This window comes from Myiozetetes cayanensis, unplaced genomic scaffold (assembly GCF_022539395.1).
Source record: "Myiozetetes cayanensis isolate MyiCay16 unplaced genomic scaffold, myiCay2020 scf9, whole genome shotgun sequence".
NCBI classification, from domain to species: domain Eukaryota; kingdom Metazoa; phylum Chordata; class Aves; order Passeriformes; family Tyrannidae; genus Myiozetetes; species Myiozetetes cayanensis.
In genome coordinates, this window is record NW_026088185.1 from 1,284,803 (window position 1) to 1,307,491 (window position 22,689).

General features: G+C 46.9%; 1 protein-coding gene across 12 annotated transcripts in view; it reads left to right on the forward strand.

Annotated features, from left to right (window-relative positions):
* The window catches only part of AGAP1 (ArfGAP with GTPase domain, ankyrin repeat and PH domain 1), a 284,552-nt gene that overhangs the window by 252,944 nt on the left and 8,919 nt on the right, over positions 1 to 22,689 (forward strand). The window lies entirely within an intron of this gene.

Genomic DNA, 22,689 nt, shown 5'->3' on the forward strand with positions numbered 1-22,689 from the left:
AGTGTCCAAGGCCGGGTAGAACAGGGCTTGGAGCAACCTGGGCTGGTGGAAGGTGTCCCTGCCCATGGCAGGGGGTGGAACAGGATGAGCTTTAGGATCCTTCCAACCCAAACCATTCCACGATTCTCTCAGGAGTAGTGTTGGCCAGAGCAATGGCCAAGCTTTGGATGCTGAAGCTGAAGAGAAGAGAAGGGCCTTCAAGGAGCTTTACTTTCAAACAAAAGGAGGAGAAAGGCAACAGCCCCTGTTTTAGCAGCTTCTTGCCATTTTCATCCAAGTGCAGGCACATTTGGGTTTCTTCCCTGACATGTCATTCCCAGGACTTGTGGAAAACACTGACCCTTTGTTTTTGAAGGTAATTTTCAGTGTCAGTGAAAAAAAATGAGAAACCCACTCTGGACACACCCAGAAGACTCAAGGAAGGAGTCTTGGGTGTTGTAACCAAGGATTTCTTTGTGTTGTATGAACAGTGATGAGATAGGGAAGAGAGTATTCCTAAGTCAATAATCAGCTGTACAAAAAGTGATAATTTTTTTGTTTGTTTGCTAGAATAAGAACCAGTCCAGTGGGTTGAGTGCCTGTTGTGAAGGGCTCAAAACTGTGTCGGATCTGGGCTTCACACTTGATTTCTGGTTTAGATATGGCCTGATTATTTCTCCTTTTGTCTCAGTTCTCTCCCAGACACCTGGCAGAGCTAGAGAGCATCTCAGATTTGAAGACCAACATCTTTTCGCTGGACTTCACATCTGCTTGGCCAAAAGCTACTTGAAAAGGTCAACTCAGAACTTACTAATAGAGAGAGAACCATCACACTGTTTTTTATTAGAGACTAGTTGGGCCACTGTTTAACTGTGGTACTGGAAGAGGAGCATGGAAGAGCAAAAAGATTCATTTCCAATGGGAAAAAAAATTGGATATTTTGTCTGTAAATTGGTGGGAGATGTGGCTCACATCAAGCTAATGACCAAAGGCCAGTACAGCTGAAAAGGCATCAGATGTCAGCCACTGAGGGTTAGTCTTGCCTCAGAAAATTCCTTGCTTTTTTAATAAGCATTTAGTAAGAAAACAGAAATCAGAGACTAAAACAGGATATTTTGGAGGGGAGTACATCTCTATTAGCTAGGCTTTCTTAAACCCATTTTTTATCATTTACACGCTCAAATGTGTGCATGCACACATCTGCTACTCCACAGCACCTGAGGAATAGGTATGGAGAGTTTTATCTTGAATATGGCAAGCTAAAAGCAACTGAAAAAATGAAGTTTACTGTCTAAAGCGTTGGGCAGCCTTGCCGAGGTGCTCTTTGCCCTCACTCTTTTTCACAGTAACTATTTTATCAGTTATTTCCGAAAGGGAAAGCACTTAAACACTTGTGTTGCCATTGAAATTCAGCTGTTTGTGAGGCTGAAACTTGTAATCATAAAAAGGCCAAAATAAAACCATTGAGGAAAAAAAAATGCCAAAAGCATCAGCTCTTAGAGGGTCCCCTGGGTCAGATCCAAAGGCTCATCTGTGAGTACTTTGGAAACTACTGTGAGTTGAGCACTTGCTGCTGCTGAGGAACTCAACAGAGCTGCTAAGCTGGCAGGGGCAGCATCCAGCAGGAAAGGAAATAATTCTATTTTGTTAGATAGAAATCTTAGGTAAAATATTTTCTTTTCCTTTGGAGCTTTTCTATGTAGCTGGTGTTTGACCTGTTCTTTGCATTCCCCTCCCCAGCCTGAGGTCACATCTTCCTCTCTGTGCATCAGCTCTCCCCCAAACATAAAGCAGTTTAACTACACGATTCAGATTGCTTTCTGTGCGTGGCATAAGCTGCTGCAAAGCCAGTTTGTTTCTGGTTTATTTCTTTTTATTTGTTTATTTCTGCTGAACCTTCGTTATACCTTTTTTTTACCGTCTCTACACACGTTTTCTGGTGTTAAAAGAGATATGTAAACTGACTGTGGTTAAACTGTGAGGACAGGCTGCCACTGGATAGGCTGAGAAGAGGTGGTCCTCAGGTTGTCCTTTTCCCGGGTGGGGTGTTCCAGGAAGGTTGTTTTTTTGTGGGCAGCGGTGTTTTGGTGAGGGTGGTCAGTGTGTGCTGGTTTTGCCCCTCTCAGCCCTGGGGGAAGGGGCTGTTTGAATGGCTCGTGGGGTTTTTTTCAGCTCCTGGGGAGGGAAGAGCATGGCTAAAGCCACGGTGGGGTTGCTGAGCGATACTTTAGGAACAGGCAGTGCTCCTGGTGGCTTTGCTGGCCGGTGACACGAGGCACAGAAGCAGCAGCATCCCCTCGCTTTGGTCGTGGCTACAGAACCCGCAGGGCTCCCTGACAGTAACTGTGACCAACTTTCTTTTGTGCTTTTTTTTTTTCTCCCTTTTTTCCCCCCCTTTGTTTAAGACTGAGCTTTGTTTCTGGCTCTGCAGGAAGCTGGTAGCCTATGGCAAGGGACTGGGGAGAGGAGACTTCAGTAAGATAACTAAATGAAAAGGGCAGCAGTGAAAAGATGGTGCTGGCTTTTGACTGGACTGAAACTTGAGATACACACGAGCCCGAATGCAGGTTCCCCACAGCTCTCACATACCCTCAGTTCCTCGGAGATAATGCTCTCACTGCTGCATTTTAACATGTCAGGGTGCTGGGGGGGGGAGAGGGATGGACACTGAAAGAGAAGAGTGACCAGGAGAAATCAGGCATTCAAATAATTAAAAGGCAGGTTAAAATGTGTCGAGGCGAGCCCAGGTGAGGAGCGGGAGGCAGGAGTTGGAGGGAGATGAAATGCCTCCCCGTGCCTGTTAACGAGGTTGTGCAGACAGTGCCGAGTGCTGTCGCTGAAGCATTTTTTTTTGTGTGAGCCTGTGAGGGGCTGGGGAGCTGGAAGAACCATCCCTCGGTAATTGGGGAGCCTCAAAAAGGTGCAGATGGGACAGGCTTCAAAAAGTCTTGCGTGCCGAAGGGATGATTATGTCATGGCCTAGAAATCTTCCGGCTCACTTTGCTTCTCCCCCAGAAGATTTGCATTTTCCTGGTTTCATCCGGGTCAGAATTTCTTAAGGGATGTTTTTATTGTATTTTCACTTCTCCACAGCACCAGCCAGGCTTGGGAAACCGAGGTGCACACGCAATTAAATCACAGCCCCATTAATGCTTTCAAGACTCCTCTGCAGGTGGGAAGAACAGGATTGTGTCACCATGTGCTAAAAACTGAAGGATGTCTAATGAAAATCACATCCAGAAGTTGCCTGTTTTTTTCTTTTACTTTCTCATCTCAAGAAGCCAGAATTTGCAGCCCTAATCCTTCACTAATGACATTGTGTGTGTGCTCCTGTCTGAGCCTCTCCAGACCAGATCTACTTTGGCCACTTGTGCAGCTCCCACAGCTCAGACCAGCCATAAATAGATACCTGAGATTGCTTGGATTCACCTGTTCCATTCAGGCAAAGAGGAGGAAAAGAGAAAAGCAGCTACAGAGATTAATTTGCATGACTTGTCAGGACTTATTGAAAATTATAGTGTTATTTAACATAGTATTTAAAATAAATGCGATTATTTAAAATACTATTGCAGTTGCAGTTCTGAGTGGTAGAACTGCAGTTTTGGTTGGTCTGGGTATACTCCCAGCTGTGGTTTCTTTGTGAAGCCCCTGGCCTGGGGCTCATCAGCCCCAAGAGGGGTCCAGCAGAGTGGAGCTGGAACAGGGGTGTGCTGGTGCCTCCACAGAATATATCTGTTGGCTGGATAAACTCAGCAGCCAAATGCAAATTACCTTTTTTTTGGATGTTAAAAATCAGTCACCAGCATATTGGGTCTTTTTTTAAGGACACAGTGTGTTTTACGGGGGGCCTTGGGATGTGTGGAGGAGCAGACAAGGCCTAGGGTTGTGCGGGATGTGGGATGGGAACGCCCCAGGTGAAATGAGAGTGTCCAGAAAGGAACTCTTGTGATAAAGTTTTGGGACTCCTGAAATTAATGTGTGTCCAAATCTGATGTTTTAGCCGGTGTTTGCTGCCACATTTGCATTTCTGTGGCGTCAGAGAGCTCGTTGGACATCAATGCATGTGTTAAGATGGGGAGTAAGAGAGAGAGGAGAACAAGAGATACCATGGGGGATGTCACAGTAAGACAAGGAGAATACCCTCCACCCTCAAACATGATATTTTCTAAGAGGAAAGTGCATGTGACATCCTGGGGGGAGAGAGGGGTTTGGCTTGTGTGTTTGCCAGCCAAGAGGTGACAGACCATTTCACTGCCATGGTGGGACATACAGGAAAGCACAGCAGTTTATCGAGCACATTTATCAAGAATCTATCAAGCATATGTGTGATATCCTTGATAAATTCAAGGTAATGTGTAAAATGCACACGAAATGAAATATTTTATTTGTGTATGTAGTGCCCTTTCACTGCTAGTTCAACGTTTAGTGCTTTTAAAAAAGAAGCATTTTCTGGAACATGCGGTTTTTATTGAAGAGTACGTCGGAGAACAGTATGGGAAGCACATAAATAAATCTTGGCTTATTTGGGTGTGTGAAAGGAGTGTGTTTTGGGCCTCAGTTAAAAACCTGAGCTTTCTGTAAGCCAGAAGTACAGCAGCAGTGAAAGTGAATTACTCACAGTAATTCAGAGTGATACAGGGATGGAGGTGTGGACATGTTATGACCATAACTTGGCAAAATAAGAAAGGGAATTGGGGAGAAGAATGATAAGAAATATTTCAAGTCTTCAGTGAGGATCTTCAGAAGCTTTAAGAGGCTTTATTATGGGGCAATTGTAATGGTTGGGGGGGGATAGAGGGGTTTTCAGGCATTTGGAGGTGATGTTCTTGGAAAAAATGGATTCTTGTAGTTCGAGCAAGTGCTCCCAGGAGTAGGGGAGGGACTGGGGAGGAGGTGTTTGGACTGGTTACTTTAGGCTGTGCAGTCCTCTCCCAGGGAAAGCAGTGAATCCCCACCACTGGGAAACATGGGATGTGGGGAAAGGCAGGAGACTGAATGATCTCCATGGCCTTTGCTTTCTGGATTCACTGAATCTCTGACCAGGAACCTCACAGCATCCAGCAGCTCTGGCAGATTGTGAAGTATTTCTTCCTGTTGAGTCCTCCACCGCTCCAGAAGGCTGCAGAGATCAGCTGAAATCAGGATCTAATTCCAGTGCTCTTCCCTCCCCTGTCCCCTGCTCCCCTCCTGCATCCGCTGGATGTCCATTTCTGTAAGTTTTCCCTTCAGAACAAACCTATCATTTTTCACCACAGGATATTTACAGCTTCAATCAGTGCCAAATTCAATTGGCTTCTGATCTCATCGCTGGAAGTTATAGATGCAGATATTATTTGCACTGTGGTTAATTATGGAGCAATCAAACTTTGGCTTTTCCACTGTAATTTCCTCTGCCAGCTAATTTAATTAATCACCCCCAGCTCAGCTCTTCCAGCTGCGACCGGCAGGGTCATTAATTAGACATGTGGTGGTAGCTCATAGACCAGTTCCTGTTAAGGGGCTGCTGCCCACTTGATCTCTGAGGGAGCAATAGCTTTTTTTCCAAGCATCCAGGCAGGATCTGAGGTAGCTGCCAGGTTCCTGTGTCCCTCAGACGTGATTCCCAAAAGCAAACAGGGGGATTGCTGGGACTGCCAGTGCTCAGCTCACAGGTTCAGAGGGGCAGGGCTGGGATCAGATGCCCCACCAAGGTGCAATTTAGGGTCTGACCCAGAAGGTCTCAGCGGTCCATCCTTTATGGTCTGATCGAGGAGCTAAAAAATAAATGCTGGGGAATGTGGTGGAGCTCCTTCTGGTTGTTGGTGGGAGCAGCCTGCTGTTTGTCACATGGAAAACATTTTAATTGCCAGATCACAGCATTAATAGGGACATAATTTTTTTTTTTCACTACAAAAGCTGTGCAAAATAACCAGCCAGGTTGTTATCTGCCACACTGTTTGGATCTCAGAATAATCAGTAATTTTTTTTTCTTCTTCGTGGAAGAACCTTTTACAGTAGACAAACTGGGTTGATTGCTTACAGCTGAAGAATCTCATCCTAAGCACTATCAGCAGAGGACAAGTGGTTTGGGACACTTGTCCTAATGGCCCTGGGAAGTCCAAGCATTTTGCAGGGAAGGCAAGAGAGATCCTTAGTCTCTGCTCTTGCATGGTCTCTTCTGATAGCCTGGAATAACAAAACCCTGCCCTTGGATTCTGCCTTGCATCTGAAATACAGATTCATGGAGTCATTAAGGTTGGAAAAGCCCTCCAGGATCATCGAGTTAACCCAGCACTGCCAGGTCCACCATTAAACCATGTCCCTAAACACCCCATCCAAGCATCAGAGACTCCTCCAAATGCACCATGTTATCAGGCTGCAAGTTATAAGGATAGTTCATTTTATTCCCAGGATCTTCTTTATCCTCTTTGGAGTGCCAGCAAAGCCACTGGTGTTGCCATCACACCACATGGTGGGCCTTGGAGGAGGTAAGCCAGAAAAGCTGAAGATCAATCAGGATCCTTGTAGCTTTTGGGCAGCTTTTCCAACCACACAGCTGGTTTTACTGCCCTTTGATTTCAAACCTGTTGCAAAGCTGTCATTTCTAATCAGTGCCTCCTCTTTGCTGATGGATTGCTTGGAGTCTCCCCCACTTCTTTCCAGAACAGACAAACTCTGCTCAAGACAACTGTTTTAATCACCTTGGCTCACAAAGCCTCCTTTCAGCCCCTTCTGTCCAAAACATCCATCAACCCCGCCCAGCAATAGTAAACTGAAAATAAAACAAAAAAATCAGTTCTCTTCACTGCTTGACTCAAACTGCCTTTTTTTAATAGCAAAACAGCGCTGTGGGCTCAGAGCAGCTCCCTTTCCTGAAGGGAGAAGGTGCTTCTGATGCCACCCTCCCTTCAAGCGCGTCGTTTTTCTTCCTTGCATCTCTCCGAAGGTTCCCTCAGCCTGAACTGTTTGGGGGAAGATGCTTTCAATACAAAGCCCCTCCGCAGTCGGGGAGGGCTTTGGGGATTTTCACAGAGACGCAGCTCAGCAAACTCTTGTTTCAGAGTGGAGGGGTCACATCTGCTCCTGCCATCACAGGGAGATTGCTGGCGTGTTGCTGCCACCCAAGCCCCGAATCAGAGGGATTTGTAATTGGTAAGAAGACAGGTTGTCACTTCAGAGGAGCTCTGCACCTTGCCTTGCAGCAAAAGGTGGAACCTCGTGGCAGACAGCAGGGCTGCCTTCAGCAGGCAGCAGCCACGTCACCGTGCTGGGGATGCTCCCGTGGGAAACCCACTCAGCTTGAAGCTTCTTAGACTGGAAATGCTGCTGCTGGAAGGGAGTGGGACCCACAGGGTGGGTATAGATAGAAAAAGCATATATATGAGAGAGAGAGAATCATAGAATCATTAAGAGTGGGAAAGACCTCCAAGGACAAGTCCAACCTTACATAAAACATATGTATTCCATCTTTATGGGATACATATATTTAAAAAAATAACTTTATCTTAAAAAGGTGCTTCTAAATGACTTGCCACCTAAAACTAGAACCACTGCCAGTGTTAACTAGAAGATAATCTACTCTGGAGACTTGAGCCTGGAACCTCCTGAAGGCAGCATTCAAGATTCCTAAAATAGCCAGCAGTGTTCTGTAGGCAAGCTGGAAAATTAGTTTTTGCTCTGCAGAAATTGGAATTGCACTTGGTCCCGATCAGCAGGTTGCAATTACCCAGCACTGCCTCACCTGCTTGTGTCACTTGGTTTTGTTTTATTTGAGTAATAAATACCTTAAATCTTCTCAGAGCTATTTCATGTCTTCTGTGGAGACTCATGGTGGTCCTGCCAGGCATTCATCAAGGCTCCCAATGAACCACCACATGAACTATTCCTCTGCTCCTTATCAACCAAAACAGTTTACTTAGAACTTTACTTTCTCCTCCTGAAGTAATCAAAACCTGATATTCCACAGATTGCAGAAAATTGTCACTGCTGTACTCTGTGCTGATCCATCACGTCAAACAGGCATAATTTGGGCACCAGAAGAGCGCTAAATGTTTAATAAGCAAGAGAGTCCATTGACCGCTCCAGGTGACAGGGCAGAAAAATGTTTGGATCACAGGTACGTTGGGAATCGCAGCGCAGGCCTCGCAGAGCAGCTGGGCATCCACAGCCCACAGCAGGCTCCAGGCTCGCTTGTTCTTCAGCATATCCCTCAAAACATTCAACAGTAACGCTTAGGCCAGCAGGATGAAATGAAATTTTTAAGCTTAAACTTCGTTTAAGCCCTTTGTGGAAGGTAGTCCAGGAGGTGGTTAAAGGATCCATCGCTTTCTTTGTAGCCTTGTTTTTCCATGTTCAAGCTTCCAGTAGCTTTCAGGAGTAGCTTGTCTATTAATGATGAGAGAGCAGGAAAAGGCCATTTTTATGCCACAGACTTGAGCAAAACGTACTCCTTTGGCACCTTCAGTTCTTGAGTTAACTGCTGTGATGGTAAATGTGGTGGGCAGGCCCTGTGTGATGAGGTTGCATGGTGTGGATGTGTGTGTGAGAGGTATCAAGAGGCTCTGAGCTACCTGTGGAAGGTGAGCTCCAGTAGAAGGTGAACCTGCCCACAGCAGGGGGTTGGAATGAGATGGTCTTGAAGGTCCCTTCCCACCCAAACCCATTCTGTTATCCCTGAGAAGTGCTGGGGAACTTGGAGTCCACCTTGAGCTATGAAAAGTGATGAGGAGACTTCTCACAGTCACATCCCAGCCAGAGGGGTGGCCGCTCTGTTTTATCAAACAGTTCCAGTGGACTGGGGAGAAAATTCTCCACAGAGAGGCAGTGGATGTGGGATTTCTTGTGCCTTTATTCTGTAGCAAGGAGCCAATCCAAAAGTCTCCTCTTTGGAGGAATTATGTTCTTCTGGCAGGTGTTTTGATCCCCCTGTGACTGGACAAAGCATCAGCAAAGTAGATGTTGAGTCTCTCTGGATCACAGACGTGATGTGTGTGCTCACAGCCCCTACTTCTGTCCTCTCCTCTTTGAGTCCAGTTGTGTTTTAAACCAATTTCCCCTTCCAGTAGTGATTCTTTGTGCGCCATTTCCCTTTGCTTGGCGTTGTTGTAAAGCAACCTCTGGTTTTCAAGGGAACAAACACTCCTGTGATCAGTGGAGTTGGGGGTGTCCTGCACCCATCCAGGGGCACGTCTGCCCTGCCAAAGGACAAAAGACCCATTGTAATTAGAGTGTGAGCCTTCCTTTTAAAGGGTGACTGGCGAGGGGAAATTGCCAAGACTGGAGACAGTAATTATCAGCCTCTGCAAACAGCAGATCGAGCTGTCCATCCCAATATCCCAGAGGAAGGTGCCCCAGGAGCAGGGAGAGGGGCTGGATTCGAGCCCTCTGCACCTGGGAAGGTGCTGACTGTAGTTGTGGGCTTTTCTGCTGTTGGAAGCTCTCCTGCTGTAAACACAGCCCAGCCACCCTCGTCTCAAAAGGATCCTTAAACCTTCCTTTTCTCCCCTTCCACCGCTTCGAAAACACAGCGGCTGACAGTCCAAATGTTTGAAATAATTGGATTCTGCATTCTAATTCATCTGTAAAGTATTCGTTGATTAAATTAGCCTAATAGATATTATTTCTTACATGACTGCATAATTTCATCCTGATTGGATCACTATGGCACTAACGAGTCCCCCCATTTACCATTGACTCGAGAATCACAGAAGGCTGCAGATAACTATCATCTTGTTTCCATTTTTTTTTTTTCTCTCCTTTCCCAGGCTAAAAGTTAAACTGATTTATACTAAAAAGGCACACGGCCAACGCTCAGGTACATCTGTATTTTAGTCTTCAAGACCAGTGTTAGAATGGAAAAAATATTGGTTTATATAATCTCGAGCCCTCTTTTGTTTACTCAGTGGTTTGTTCAGTGGCAGAAAGATTAACTGACCATTTAAACTCCTTTGGGGGGAGAGGGGGGGAGGAATGGAGATATTTTTAAATAAAAGACATTTTATTATCTCATCAAAACAGATAGGCACATTGCAAATGAACCTCGTAAGGAATTGCACACATTCAGAGAAATGGAAATACTCAAGATAATGTCTCAACGAGACTGCTTTTAGCCTCTATTAGTAAGATTTGTCTTTGAGCTGCAATTTGAGTATAGCCAAGAGAAAGCAAGAGGAAAACAGAGTCGTGGTTAGTTTCATGCTGAATGAGAGCAGATATTTTATTTTTTTTTCTCCTAAGGAAGAAGGAGCTCCCTTGGAGTCCCGCTCCCCTGGCCACAGGGATGACGGGCTCACACTCCTCCGAGCTCTCCATGTGCAGTGGGGCTTTGTTGGGAAGGGGTTAACAGCACAATTGGCTCCTTCCCCTGCCCCAGTGGCTGGAAACAGCTGGTGGGTTTTGTGTTGCGCTGCTGAACTGAGCAGTCCAAAGAAGTTTTTGGCAAACACTCGGCCTGCCCAGGACAAGAAGAGGTGGGTCAACCCAGGAAACCGTTTTCATGAGCAAACGGGGGAAACAATGCCCCGCTCAGCAGGGACAGAAGGGAGACCCTCTCCCGCTGAATAGCTCCCCCAGAAAGACCCGGCTCAAAAGGAGGAAGGCCCATTCGCTTCTGGGAATCCAATAAATTGTTTCAGGAAGTGAAAGTCTGTCCAGGCTAATGGAGCCGTGATTGACAGGTGGTTCTCATTACGGTGCCCATCAGGGGACAAAGTGAATTCCAATGTTATTTAAGAGGTTAAGTAGAAATAAGATGCAGGTGACAGCCCAGGGCTTGAGGCATCGCGCTGCTCTTCCTGTGTTGTGGTTTTTTTGTGAGAAGCCTCCACGAAATTTAAAATGAGGGAGGGCAGGGGCAGTTTGAGGAAGCAAAATTTGGTCCTACTCTGACTAAAGAGGAGCTTACCTGGCTGGGGAGCTGGGAGGTGGAGGTTGCTTTGGGAATTCCTGCATTAGGGAGTTCCTGTTCCTTAAGTTCTTGTAATGTGGATGTTAGGTCTGTCAAGGATGTGCAGCGAGGTGAGCTTCCAGCCTGGGCTGCCATATCCCAATGCTGTTGGGCATCCCAGCACGGGAGGAGGAGGAGGAGATCAAAGCACTGTGAAAGTTTACAGTTGTTTGTTCTTCGAGGCTGCAAGCTCAGAAGGTTCCAGAGCCCCCACAAGCACATCCCATAGCGCTCCGAGCCAAAACAACCCTAACTGTTGGACATTTGTCTTCTCCCGTGCTTGTGCTGGGGCAGCTGACAAGCAAATCACAGAGTGTTGACCTTAATTAGAATGAATTTGAAGTAATGTGGAAGTGGAATACGTGGAGGCCACCTGGGGTTGGATGGGGTTGCGTTGGTCGCAGCCCCAAGGCTGCCTGAGCTCAAGGACTTGGTGGGATTATTGGAGAGCGTCTGTGCAGGGCCAGGAGTTGGACTCAGAAATCCTTGGGGGTGCCTTCCAGCTGTGGATGTTCCATGATTCTGTGATAAGTTTCTGGATGCTCTTCTCCAAGGTCTTGAACCTGGCTTGAGAAGGAAGGGAAAATGCATTCCTAGTGACTCAGCTTCCCTGGTGTGCCTGACCAGGAGGCATCTTTGTGCTGCCCTAGGTCATAAAGCTGAAACTAAAGGCTGTTTCTGGCCTTGTTCAGCAAGAAATGAAGGCCAGGAAGAACACCCAAAATACAATGTTGCCTGCATAGACTGTGAGCACCAAAGTGCGGTTTTAACTGTGGCCAGAGGTTTAAAAGTGGATCTGTACATCTGCTGAGGGTGCTAAACCCAGACAGACTGTTTATTTCTGCATTTTTTCCTTTCTGAATGCCCAGACAAGCAGCAATCGGGTGTCTTAGCACTTGTGGACGTGGTGGGGTGGGAAGCTGAGGGATCTGCTCTGATTCCTGGCATTGACAGGATCTTCCATGGTGCGTGGTCAGGTGCAAGGATGTAATTTCACCGAGGGGTTGTGAGTGACGGTGAAACTCCCAGGTATGACGCGCGTAATAAATCTGGCTGGATGCAGAATTAATGTGGTATTCACGATGATTATTTACCACTGGAGGCTCAGACGTGGCTGTGTACGAGAAGCAAATAGCTCTGCACGAGGAAGGGCGCCCAGAGGGGGGGGAAGGAAGATACCTGCTTGCATTGTTTCACAAGTGCATTCCCGGGTAACACTAATGAAAATTGCTCTTTAAATGCAGGATTGATTTGTGATGAGATCAGCCCTAAAGAGTACATTTGTGGAATGATAACCTGATTGGTGGTGCTGCCTCTTGAAGGGCTGAAGGGGTCTAATTGGCATATAACGCACTATAAATTTATTAGCAGCCCCTGCTTCCCCATTGGTGGACCTCTCCCTGCTAACCACCAGGAAATTACCAATTTTCAGGAGTTAGTCACTCAAGTCGTGCCGTGTCTGGCTTTTAAACAGAAGTCTCTGTCATAAATCCCGGCTTAGGGCTCGTCCCCCGGCAGCCACGGGGAACGGGTCACTCGTGAAGTGGACGCTGGAGCGCCGTGGGTTTGCTCCTCCACTTGTGCCTCCCTGTGTCCCACCTCCTTGCCACAAACCCAAGTTACACAAAGCCCATTAGGAGGGAACTAATCAGTTTGGCAGCCCTTGGGCTGCAGCTGCCACAAGACCAGAAATCACAGGTTTTTTGGCAGTTCACGTTCAAGGGCTTTGATGGTTCTTATTGATACATTCAGCCCCCGGGGCATCTCGGGCAGGAGAGGACATACCCACTGCTCATTTTTTTTCCAGGAGCACAATAGGAATATTCAGGAGCCCGTGTAATTATTTCAGTGACTTTGCTTTTAAGATTGAGTCACAAATTAGAAAATAATATTCACATGTTTCTTCTAATTGGTAACAGGTTAGGGATATTTTATCTTTCTTAAATAATTTCCAAATGTGGCCCGAAGAGGGATTTGCAGAGAAGTAGCTGGGAGAGAGAGGCACTTACACACCGACAGCACTTGGGCAAGAGGCTTTAATTCTTTAATTCTGGCTTTAATTCAGCTTTGAGGTCCCTGCACACCTCTCTCCGAGTTGCTGTCGAAGTGGAACTTGCTGTCACTTTCGGCAGGTGGCTCCAGTGCGGATTTTCTTTGCTGTCAGGTTTTATGTGGGTATTCCCACTGTTAAGCACCAACCTTATGGCTTGTAAATCATAAAGGCCTAAAGGTTTGCAAGTGATTAATAGGCAGAGGTGTGCAATTAGAAATGCCTCAGCAGGACCTGAGCACTCCAGTACCTTCTGAAAGCCGAGTCCATCTCTAATCCCACCTTTCGGGGCACATTTGGCAACCCCAGGGTTGCACATCCTGTTACTGAAAATACACAGACAAACAAGGAAAAGTATTGGCATCTCATTTTTTAGGTACAGAGGAACCTCATGGATTTCTGTGGATGTTCACTGCTGAGGATTTCTAAAGTCTTTCTCAGTTACTCAAGTTACTTTTTCATCTGCTTTTTTCAGAAACATGAGTGGCTCTACCAACAACTTTTTTTTAACTAATTACCATTTGTGGCTGGAGAAAGGCATCAAACACCTGCAGCCCAGTAGAACCGAGGTGGAGGGGAGTCCCATCACTTGCTGAATAGAGGGAATACCTCAGATCCAACTTGCCACGAAGGGCATCATTTTTACTAAATAAAAATGGCCATTGATAAATGCGACTCGTAGAGGAGTCTGATGACATGAACAATTCCTGTAGAGCCCTTGCCACCAGTGAGGTGTAAGAGGCAGCCAAAGCAGCTGAAGAAGTAATCAGTAGAGGTGATGTGTGGTGGAACAGAAGGGAAGATGTGTCAGAGAGGAAGAGGAGGGTATGGGATCTGTACCCCAGGCAATGAGCAACAGGACAAGGGGAAGTGGCCCCAAGTGGTGCCAAGGGGAGGTGAAGGTTGGATATTACAAAAAATTTCCTCCCTGAAAGGGTTCTTGGATTGCAGGTGAGGAGACAGAAGGAAGCAGAGCAGAAGGGAGGGTTCCAAGTCACCTGTGAAGAGTTGGACAGTGAAGAGGTCCCCGTAGCCTCTGTGGAATGTGTGTCCCAGAAATGCTGCCCAGCCCTCAGACCTCCCACTGCAAACACTGCTGCCTCCCACTGCTGACTTGTGCAGGCAGAGCAGGCAGTCGTTTTTATTTGCTTGCTGCTCCAAATGTGTTTTCCTTCACAGTCTATGCTCTAATACAATGTTTATTACTTGTATTTTCTCTTTTATGCCTTACATAAATTCAGTGTAATGTTGGAGAGTGGTTTTTTCCCAAATACTCCAAAGAGTGTCATCTTATTGCTTCTGCTGGAATTAAGGTAATATTAAAGCCCCCCTGAAAGGGCTTTTGTTTTTCCTTGTAAACCAAACTGTGGGAGTTATTGCTAACAAAGCATCAAAACTGTCAAGTAAATTCCGGGAGATCTTTGTGCAGGGTTGTGATTAGCCCCTTCTCTTCCAGTTTTTCATCCTGGGGTGAAGATTGGCTTCTGCTGGAGCCCACAACGCGTTTTTTTTTTTTCCATTTTCAGTTGGACTTGTTGATCTTAGAGGTCTTTTCCAAGCTTGATGATCCTGTGACTCTGAAGCCACCTTTGTGTGCTAAGCAAGCCCTCACCTGAGCTCTCTGTCTCCTGCTCTGCAGGTTTGTCAGCCCTTTGGGCAGCCTTTGGAAGGGGTTTCCCCCCCCCCCCAATATTTAGAAGGTGCTGGTGCACTCCTGGTCCTGCCACTTCTCCACTTCCCAGCATGGTCTGCAGAGGAGAAGCTCCATTTCTCCTCCTCTCTGCTGTGTTTGTGCTGGGATCCCATCAGCTGTGAGGGACCTCCCTGTTCCCTGCCACGTCCCTCAGGGGTGGGGGGAGCCTCACTGGGCCACCTCACTCCACTGCTCACCTGGCACAGATTATTGAGATTTATGCACTGAAATATCTGTATACAGTACAAGAGGATTGTCATATTTTTTCCTTTAAAAAGAAAAAAGAGGAAAAAAGTATATAATGATTTCTTGAGCTCTGTTTAAAGTGCTACTGCATTAAGTGTAGCCTTCCTATAGGAGAAAATTAGTGTTAACAAATTGCAAATTAATGGAATCTTCTAACCTGAGTGACTGTATATCAAACTGCAAATTGAAATTTCCAGTCTGTGTTTAGGTACTGGCACAATGCAATTTGATTTATACACTTAAGACATCAGGTTAAGTATGGTTACACATGAATAATGAAATGCATTAGGTGCATATTTCCAATTACTATTCCCTGCATATGTATATTTATTACTGAAAACAAGCAAGAAGCAAATATACTCCTTGGCTTTAGCATTTCTCTGCGACTGTGTGGGGCAGCTTTTGGCTTTTTCTTTTTTTAGGTAGCATGGGTGGTGTGCCCCAGTGTGACCACCCAAGAAATGGAAGCAGCCCACTCATGTGTCTAGAACCACCCAGTGATAGCTCACTTTTTAGCCTTTTTTTTCTTTGTTTTTCTTGGAGGGGGGTTACATTTTACATGTACATGGCATGTTGTACCTGCCCATCAGAGGAATCAGATCATGAACTCCGCAGTTTTCCTGTTGCTCAGCAGAGGGTGGGTGTGAGGGAGTTGTTGTTCATGGCAGTTGTATTCCAGGTTCTCATGAGGTCTCTCCTTGCACACCTCAGCAGGAATCCAGCTTCTCCCCCACTCTTCACGGTGCTTTTTAATCATCTTCTCCAAACTGAGTGTTTAAAATCATAGAATCCCAGAATGGGTTGGGTTGGGAGGGACCTTAAAGCTCATCCCACCCCCTGCCATGGGCAGGGACACCTTCCACCAGCTCAGGTTGCTCCAAACCCCATCCATCCTGGCCTTGGACACTTCCAGGGATCCAGGGGCAGCCACAGCTTCTCTGGGCACCCTGTGCCAGGGCCTGCCCACCCTCCTAGCCAAGAATTCCTTCCCACTATCCCATCTAACCCTGCCCTCTGGCAGTGGGAAACCATTCCCCTTGTCCTGTCCCTCCAGGCCCTCGCAAAAAGTCTTTCCCCATCTTTGTTGTCAGCTCCCTTCAGGCACTGGAAGGCCACAGTTAGGTCACCCCTGGGCCTTCTCTTTTCCAGGCTGAGCAATCCCAGTTCTCCCAGCTTTTCCTCACAGGAGAGGTGCTCCAGCCCTCTAATCATCTTCATGGTGTACTCTGGCCAGTGGGGAGCTCTAAATCCTTAGGATTCACCATTGTTTGGGGTTTTCCCTCTGGAGTACTGCTGGCAATGCTGTTCAAAAAATTTGGGGCATATAGGAGTAGTGGGGAAGTACAATTTGTGGCACTCTTCAAGCTTTTTATTAAATCTCTGGGAACTATTTTCATTTCACATATTTGCATGGAACAAAAAAAAAAAAAAAGCTTGGATTTGTACTGAGAAAAGACTTAAGCTCACAGGGCTTATAATTGCCACCCTTAGGATCTTTATTCTCAGCTTAATAAGCCTTTTCTTAGTACCCACAGTATCCCCCACCATTATGTGTCACATAGTTTTTGCTTAACTTCACACGGAATAAACCTCAGGTGTGATATATTTTATGCAGGGTACCTCAAAAGTTATTAGATGGAGTGTCACGCAATGAAAACATAAGTTGACTGCAATTTTCTGTGATATATATATCAGAGCCCACAATTGCAGAATATTTATCTCAAAAGCCTGGAGTCAGTAAACCTTGATGTCTTGGCCAGGCTGGTCATTAATGTTGGGCAGTGATAAATCCTGCGGGTGTGTGAACACTTGAAGGAGAGGGGCTGGTTGCTCTGTGGCATCGCTGGAGGGGCAGAAAAAGCAGCTGCTTTGGAGCTGTTTTGGAGAGGGGGTGCTGCCAGGAGAGAGGGGAAGAAGGTGGAGAAGCTCCACTGAATCTGAATTACGATGATCCCGGTGAGTGTCAGGCAAGGTGTGATTAATTTGAGAAGCACATTCGGCTCTTGCACGTGTGAGCGATCTCTGTCCCTCATGCACAGCAGGGTTTTATTTCCCTTAAACACCCAGCTGTGAAAGGAGAACCGGAAAATGGAATAGTAGAGCTAAAGTTGGAGCTCCAGAAAACAGGCCCCTGACAGTGCAAGGTGCTGCTGGTGGGAAACCACCTTTATTTCACCGAATCCCAGAAGGATTTGGGCTGGAAGGGACCTTAAAGCCCATCCAGTCCCTCCTCCTGCCACGAGTGGGGACACCTCCCACTAGCCCAGGTTGCTCCAAGCCCCGTCCAACCCAACCTTGGACACCTCCAGGGATTTGTGCCTTTTGGTGCTGGTGTTTTTGGTTTGGCTTGGTTGAATAGGACTGATAGTAGGAGAAGTAACCTGAATTTGGCATGTTTATGCAGCATTGAATTGTCTTTCTCTTTGTCTCTTGGACAAAAATCTGCAGGTTGAAGAGTGGGTTGAGCGCGGTCCTCAGCCAGACAAGTTCCCCATCAGACAGTAATGAAATCATTTCCAAGCTGGGTTACTACACTGCTCACTGGGGACAGCCCTGGAGTGGAGTCCAAGGCCAGACACGGGTTGGCTGATCTGTGGCTTTCCTTACGGGGCTGGTCTTCGTCCGTCAGGGATGTTTAACTTGAAAGAAGTAATAAGCTTAATAGGTTGACTTTATTTAATTATTAATGATCCCTTTCTGTCCTTACAGCTCATAAAACACCCTGTAGGTTGGCAAAACACTCATAATATTGATCAGGAGCCAGAGAGATATTTATTCCCTCTTTGCCCCGGCGCGCATAAATCGCGGGCCTTTTCCCGGGCGGGCGGGATTTACAGTGGTCTGTTCCTGAAGAGCTTTTCCGTAATTAAGGAATAAATACCCATCGGTCTTTGTTTGCTGTCTGGAGCCCTCTTGTTTGCCAGGGACCTGCATATCCCTGGTGGGCTTGTTGCACTCTCCCCCTTAGCAACGCGGCCGGGCAGAGAAGGCATGCGGGCTCGAACCACTCAACTGCTAAGCACTGGCTGTGCAATACACCGGGGTTCTTCTCCTGCAGAGAGAGGAAGCCCCTCTGTGTTTTCTCAGCATATTGTTCCCAGCTCCTCTTCCATGCCTCTCCTCCCAGTTCCTGCTTTGCTCGGGGCAGGAAGACACTTTGGAAATTCCTTGCTGCTAGCCCTTTCTTCTCGCCCTCGCTTCTTCTTCCCCCCCACCCCCCCTTCCCTGTTGCAATTAAAAACATCAGGAACCCTTCCCAACATTTCAATCCCGTGTGTGTCCCCCCCCCCATCCCAGCACTGCATCCCTCTCAGGATCATCACAAAGGGGGCTGTTTAAACGGGAAGCCCCGGCACAACCAGCTCTGCCCAGCGCTGGCCGTCAGGTGATGGCTCCTTGCAAGCTGGACCGCGGAGCTAATGACGCGTTCTGGGGCCCTTCCAGGAGTTTGGGAGGTGCAGGGGGGGTTAGATTTACTTCATTTTCTTGGAAGAGACACATTAACCTTGTCAGCTGGCCAACAGGAGAGGATATTTGGCAGTGCTCTCGCTGAGCTGGCCAGGTTACTACGGCGCTGAACGGTTGTACTTCAGTGAGCAACCAGAAATGGCAACACACGGGCACGGCACCTGCACAGCCACGCTGGAGAGAACATTTAGAGGCCTCCTCTGTTACAGAATTAGTTTCTTCAGGAAGTGAGAAGAAAAGGTAAAAGATTTCAAGAGACTTTTTAAAAACTGTTGTCAGAGGTGTGGAGGATAAAACTCCACTTCAAAATGCCTGTACCAGGCCTGCACAGTATTTCAGGTGGCGGGAAATCAGTGCTCTTCCGTGGTAAATACCTGCTGTCCACTGTCTTTTTGATTCAGCCTTCAAAAATCGATCCAGCTTTTTAACAAACAGTGGGTAATTCTGGGTAATGAGCAAGTGACCCAACATTTTTGTCACCCTCGTTGCTGCTTTGGTAAGAACAAGGCTGCTCTTGTGCTGGAGCCGTGGAATTTTGATGGCAGGTTCTCAGGCTCCCCACCCACGTGATGTTGCCTGCACAGTCGATTCTGGGTCGCTGTGAGCACATGACTTTTCTATTTCCACCCCGCAGATCCTTTTGGTGTTTGCCTTTCATGCCTCCCCACCCAACACGTGTGAGGGACAGTGGAAGTGAAGGGCAGAGGTGAACAGGGGCGAGGAGGAGCAAGGATGGAGGGTGGATACCAGCAGTGTGAGGCTCCTGGTTGGATTTGTTGGGTGTAAAACTCAACGTGCTCTGTGGGGCTGAGGTTTGTGGGACATGGGCTCCTTTTTTGCACATTTTGCAGTGCAAACCCACAAGTGGGGAGTGCGGTGGAGCTCCTGGAGCAGAGCTGTGCTGGAAGAAAATCTGCTTTTTCTATCCTCTGATGCTCCCTAGCCAGCCCTCCCCCCTCAGAGGGCCCGGTATTTATGTTTCCAGATAATAATGATGTGATGTGGCTGGCAGAGTAATTTAAATAATTGGACGTTATCTTGAGAAGCAAGCACCTAATTAGATCAAAATAAACTGAGAACTGAAATTTTCATCTGTTTCTAATAACCCCTTTACCTATGCACAGCCTTGCTGCCACGACAGAGAGTTCATTATTCACACCACTGTGTGTACCTGGAGCTTACTGGTGATGGAGACTCCTGGAAGAGCTTGGAGGGCTTTGGCCAAGGCTTAGTGACTCATTCCTGGCTCCCCAGAGTATTTTGCCCCTTGTATTTGCCCCTTGTGTAACCAGTGAGGTTTGGAGCTTGTATCAGCAAAAGCTGGGTTAGAACGCAGAACTTAAGAGATAAAAGGCTCAAAGCAAGTCTGATCTTGGAACTCTGTTGTTAATTTCTCTACGTTTATCTAGGAGGTTATAATCTAATAATTTTAATAGATATGAGGAAGAGGCAGCTCAGGTGTTCCCCAGCATTTGCTAAATCAGCGGGACCGTCTGAGTGCGTGGAGATGTTGCCTCTCCAGCACGGTGGCTTTCATTTGGTCCTGGGGAAAGGGACTCTGCTGTTAAAAGTTCACTCAGAGTCTTGTTTTGTAGCTTTGGCAACTGCAGCTAAAAATCTCTGGTATTGAGGGGGTGGTCTGGAGTTTCCAGGATTGCAGCTAAGGGAAGAAAACGAGGGAAATGTTTACCAGCCTTTATTTTTAGGGATTGCTCTGGTGTCTTCCTCCTGATGAGCTGCTCTTCCTCACGCTTCCTCGTACTCTTTATTCAGTTGATTTATTTAAAGGTATGTCAGTGCTGGCTGAAATGAAACACTGTGCCTCCTCTTCCTGCTTATTGCTGACCGCTCCAATAATTCATTTTTTAGCTCATTAACTAAGAGGGGATGTGAGCAGTGGTCCTCCAGGGAGCTGCAATGAGGTTAAGTGATCTACTGCTGACAACTCTGCTCTTGGACTGGCCTTCCTTGGGGGAAATGAAACCTCGACCAAGACAAGCTGTGGATCCCAGAAGTGAAATTGGGGCATCAGAGCAACAATTACAGTATTTATGCCTTGTTGTCAGGATTTGGGAGATGAATGCCAGCGGCGGGGCTGCAGCTGTCTCCCAGGAAAGTCCCCAGGACCTCCCATCCAAATTAAATGGTGTGTGCCAGAGATGGAGGGAGGATGTTTGTGGGCATTGGCTTTCTAGATGCTCACTGGAAAACAGCCCCTCTGTGTTTTGGCTGTCCATGAGGCCTGGGCTTCTCCTGCTGCCTCTGAAAAGGTTTAGTTTTCTACCCTAAAATCCAAATGCTGTGTCTTTCTTGTGCCCACTTCGTACTGTTGAATAAGATCTCGCTCAGGAGCTGATGTCAAACGCTGCCCCAAATGCCTGAGGCTTTGGAAGCACCTTTATCTTGCTTTGTGGTGTTTGCTGTGTCCCCACCACAACCCTTGATGTGACCCCAAAGGTGGAATTGGGCCTGAACAAATGGAGCTTTCTGGTGCCCCGTGTGGTCAAGAAAAATCAGGCAGGTTTTCTGAGAAGGGAAACTGGAGTGAGGTGAAATAAGCACGAGCAAAGGTTGGATTTGTAGGTGAGTGTAGCCCCATGTCACTAAAGTACCCTAAAATACCCTTTAGAGCCAAAACTTCCCGTCACTGAAAAGATGGTCTGGGGCACAAGGAGATTCATTTGCAGACTCTTGGCTGAAAAAATTCGCTGAGTAGGTGTTTGAGGTATATTTTGCCTTCAGGATGTGTGGACGTGAGAAATAAATGCCCAAAGCCCTGATGTGAGCTGCTGTGGGTGAACAGCACAGGTTGAATCACTTCACTTTCCAATGTGGCACGTTTTAAACACGGTGTGGATGTATTGGTTATGCTGTCAATACCTCTGTGTGTGTCAAAAATCATATGAGATATTTGCTAAACATACCTGAAGATAATCTAGGTGGATGCTGGAAGTAGAACTGTTGCAAGAATGCCCATTTTATTGTAGATAATTGCCTGTTACTTTTTCCTTTTTATGGCACTAGCTCTGGTTTGTGTTTTTACCTTAAAAAAAGTACAAATAGGAAACCCATGAATTAAAGATCCTGATAACAGAACTCCTTTTCTTCCTCCTCTCCATCTGGAATACCAGCAATGATACTCTGGTTATCAGATCCTGCCATCAAAGGTTAATTTGCAGCTCCCCAAATGAGTTGGGGGGGGGGAGGGGGTTGGGTGTTTCTTTTAGCTCGCAGGAGTCATTCAGAGGTTTGATGTAAAAGAAGCACTCTCTGTGTTAATTTTCTGTTTGCACTTTTGCTCTGAATAGAAGGCCTGGACCTGTTCTAGGGTAAATCGTGGTCGGGGTAGGGAAGCACAAGCTTTGGGAAGCTGTGCCTGAAAGCATCCAGGCAGGTCAAAGCAAGGTCACTCCACATGTCCCAGGAAATGATGCAAAACTAATCCAGATTTGCTGGTGGAAGGAGCTGTTTACATAAGTATTTAAAAACAGATTAGGGCTAACCTGACACTAGATTACTGGGAGCAGTGTAAACACGGCTGAAAGGCGTAAACAGAGCTTGGCCTTTTGTACTCCGGAGGAGAGAATCTGTCACCGGGACCGCGGTCCTGGCTCAGGTGATGGGTATGGCTTTCACAGGCTGAACCGATTACCTGAGGTACCTCTAAATGGGACTTTGTCTGGGGCTGGATCTCTCACATCCTTTAATTGTATGCTAATTTTTTTTAATGGCACACGGAGGGACTTGTTTGTAGTCCTTGTTCTCCTGTAACTGAAGAGCACCCAGAAGGCTTTTGATAGTTCTTTGATATATCAGGAGGCAAAGGCGCTTCAAAGGATTGGTTTGGTGGTTTGAATTTTGGAAAAACAAACAGAGGAACCATCCATATGCCTTTGGAAACATTACTGAACTTGGAGAAGGGCAAAGCCACCCCTGTTTGGTTACTTCTGCTCTGAGATACAGAAATTGGGTGTGTTTTGTGCGATGTATTTTTCCAGCCCAAACTTAGGGTGGAACCAGGCTGTCTGTTGTGTCTTTGGTCTTTGTGACAGTGAGGGGCTCTTGCACTGAGCTCTTGACAGCCCAGGGTTTTTTAAAACCTCCTGTCTGTTGTGATCTCACAACCCCATGGGCACAGAGTCCATCCAGGAGGATCTTGGGCACTGCAGTAACACGGCTCAGTGGAACTAAGGTGGGCAACACAAATTGCTGCTGCAAACACAAGGTATGGGTGAGCCACTTCTGTGAGGGCTTTCTTGCCAAAAACTCGCAGGGGGAAATAACCTCCTTGTTGGTTAAGCACCGTTCACTGCAGCGCCAGCTGAGAGT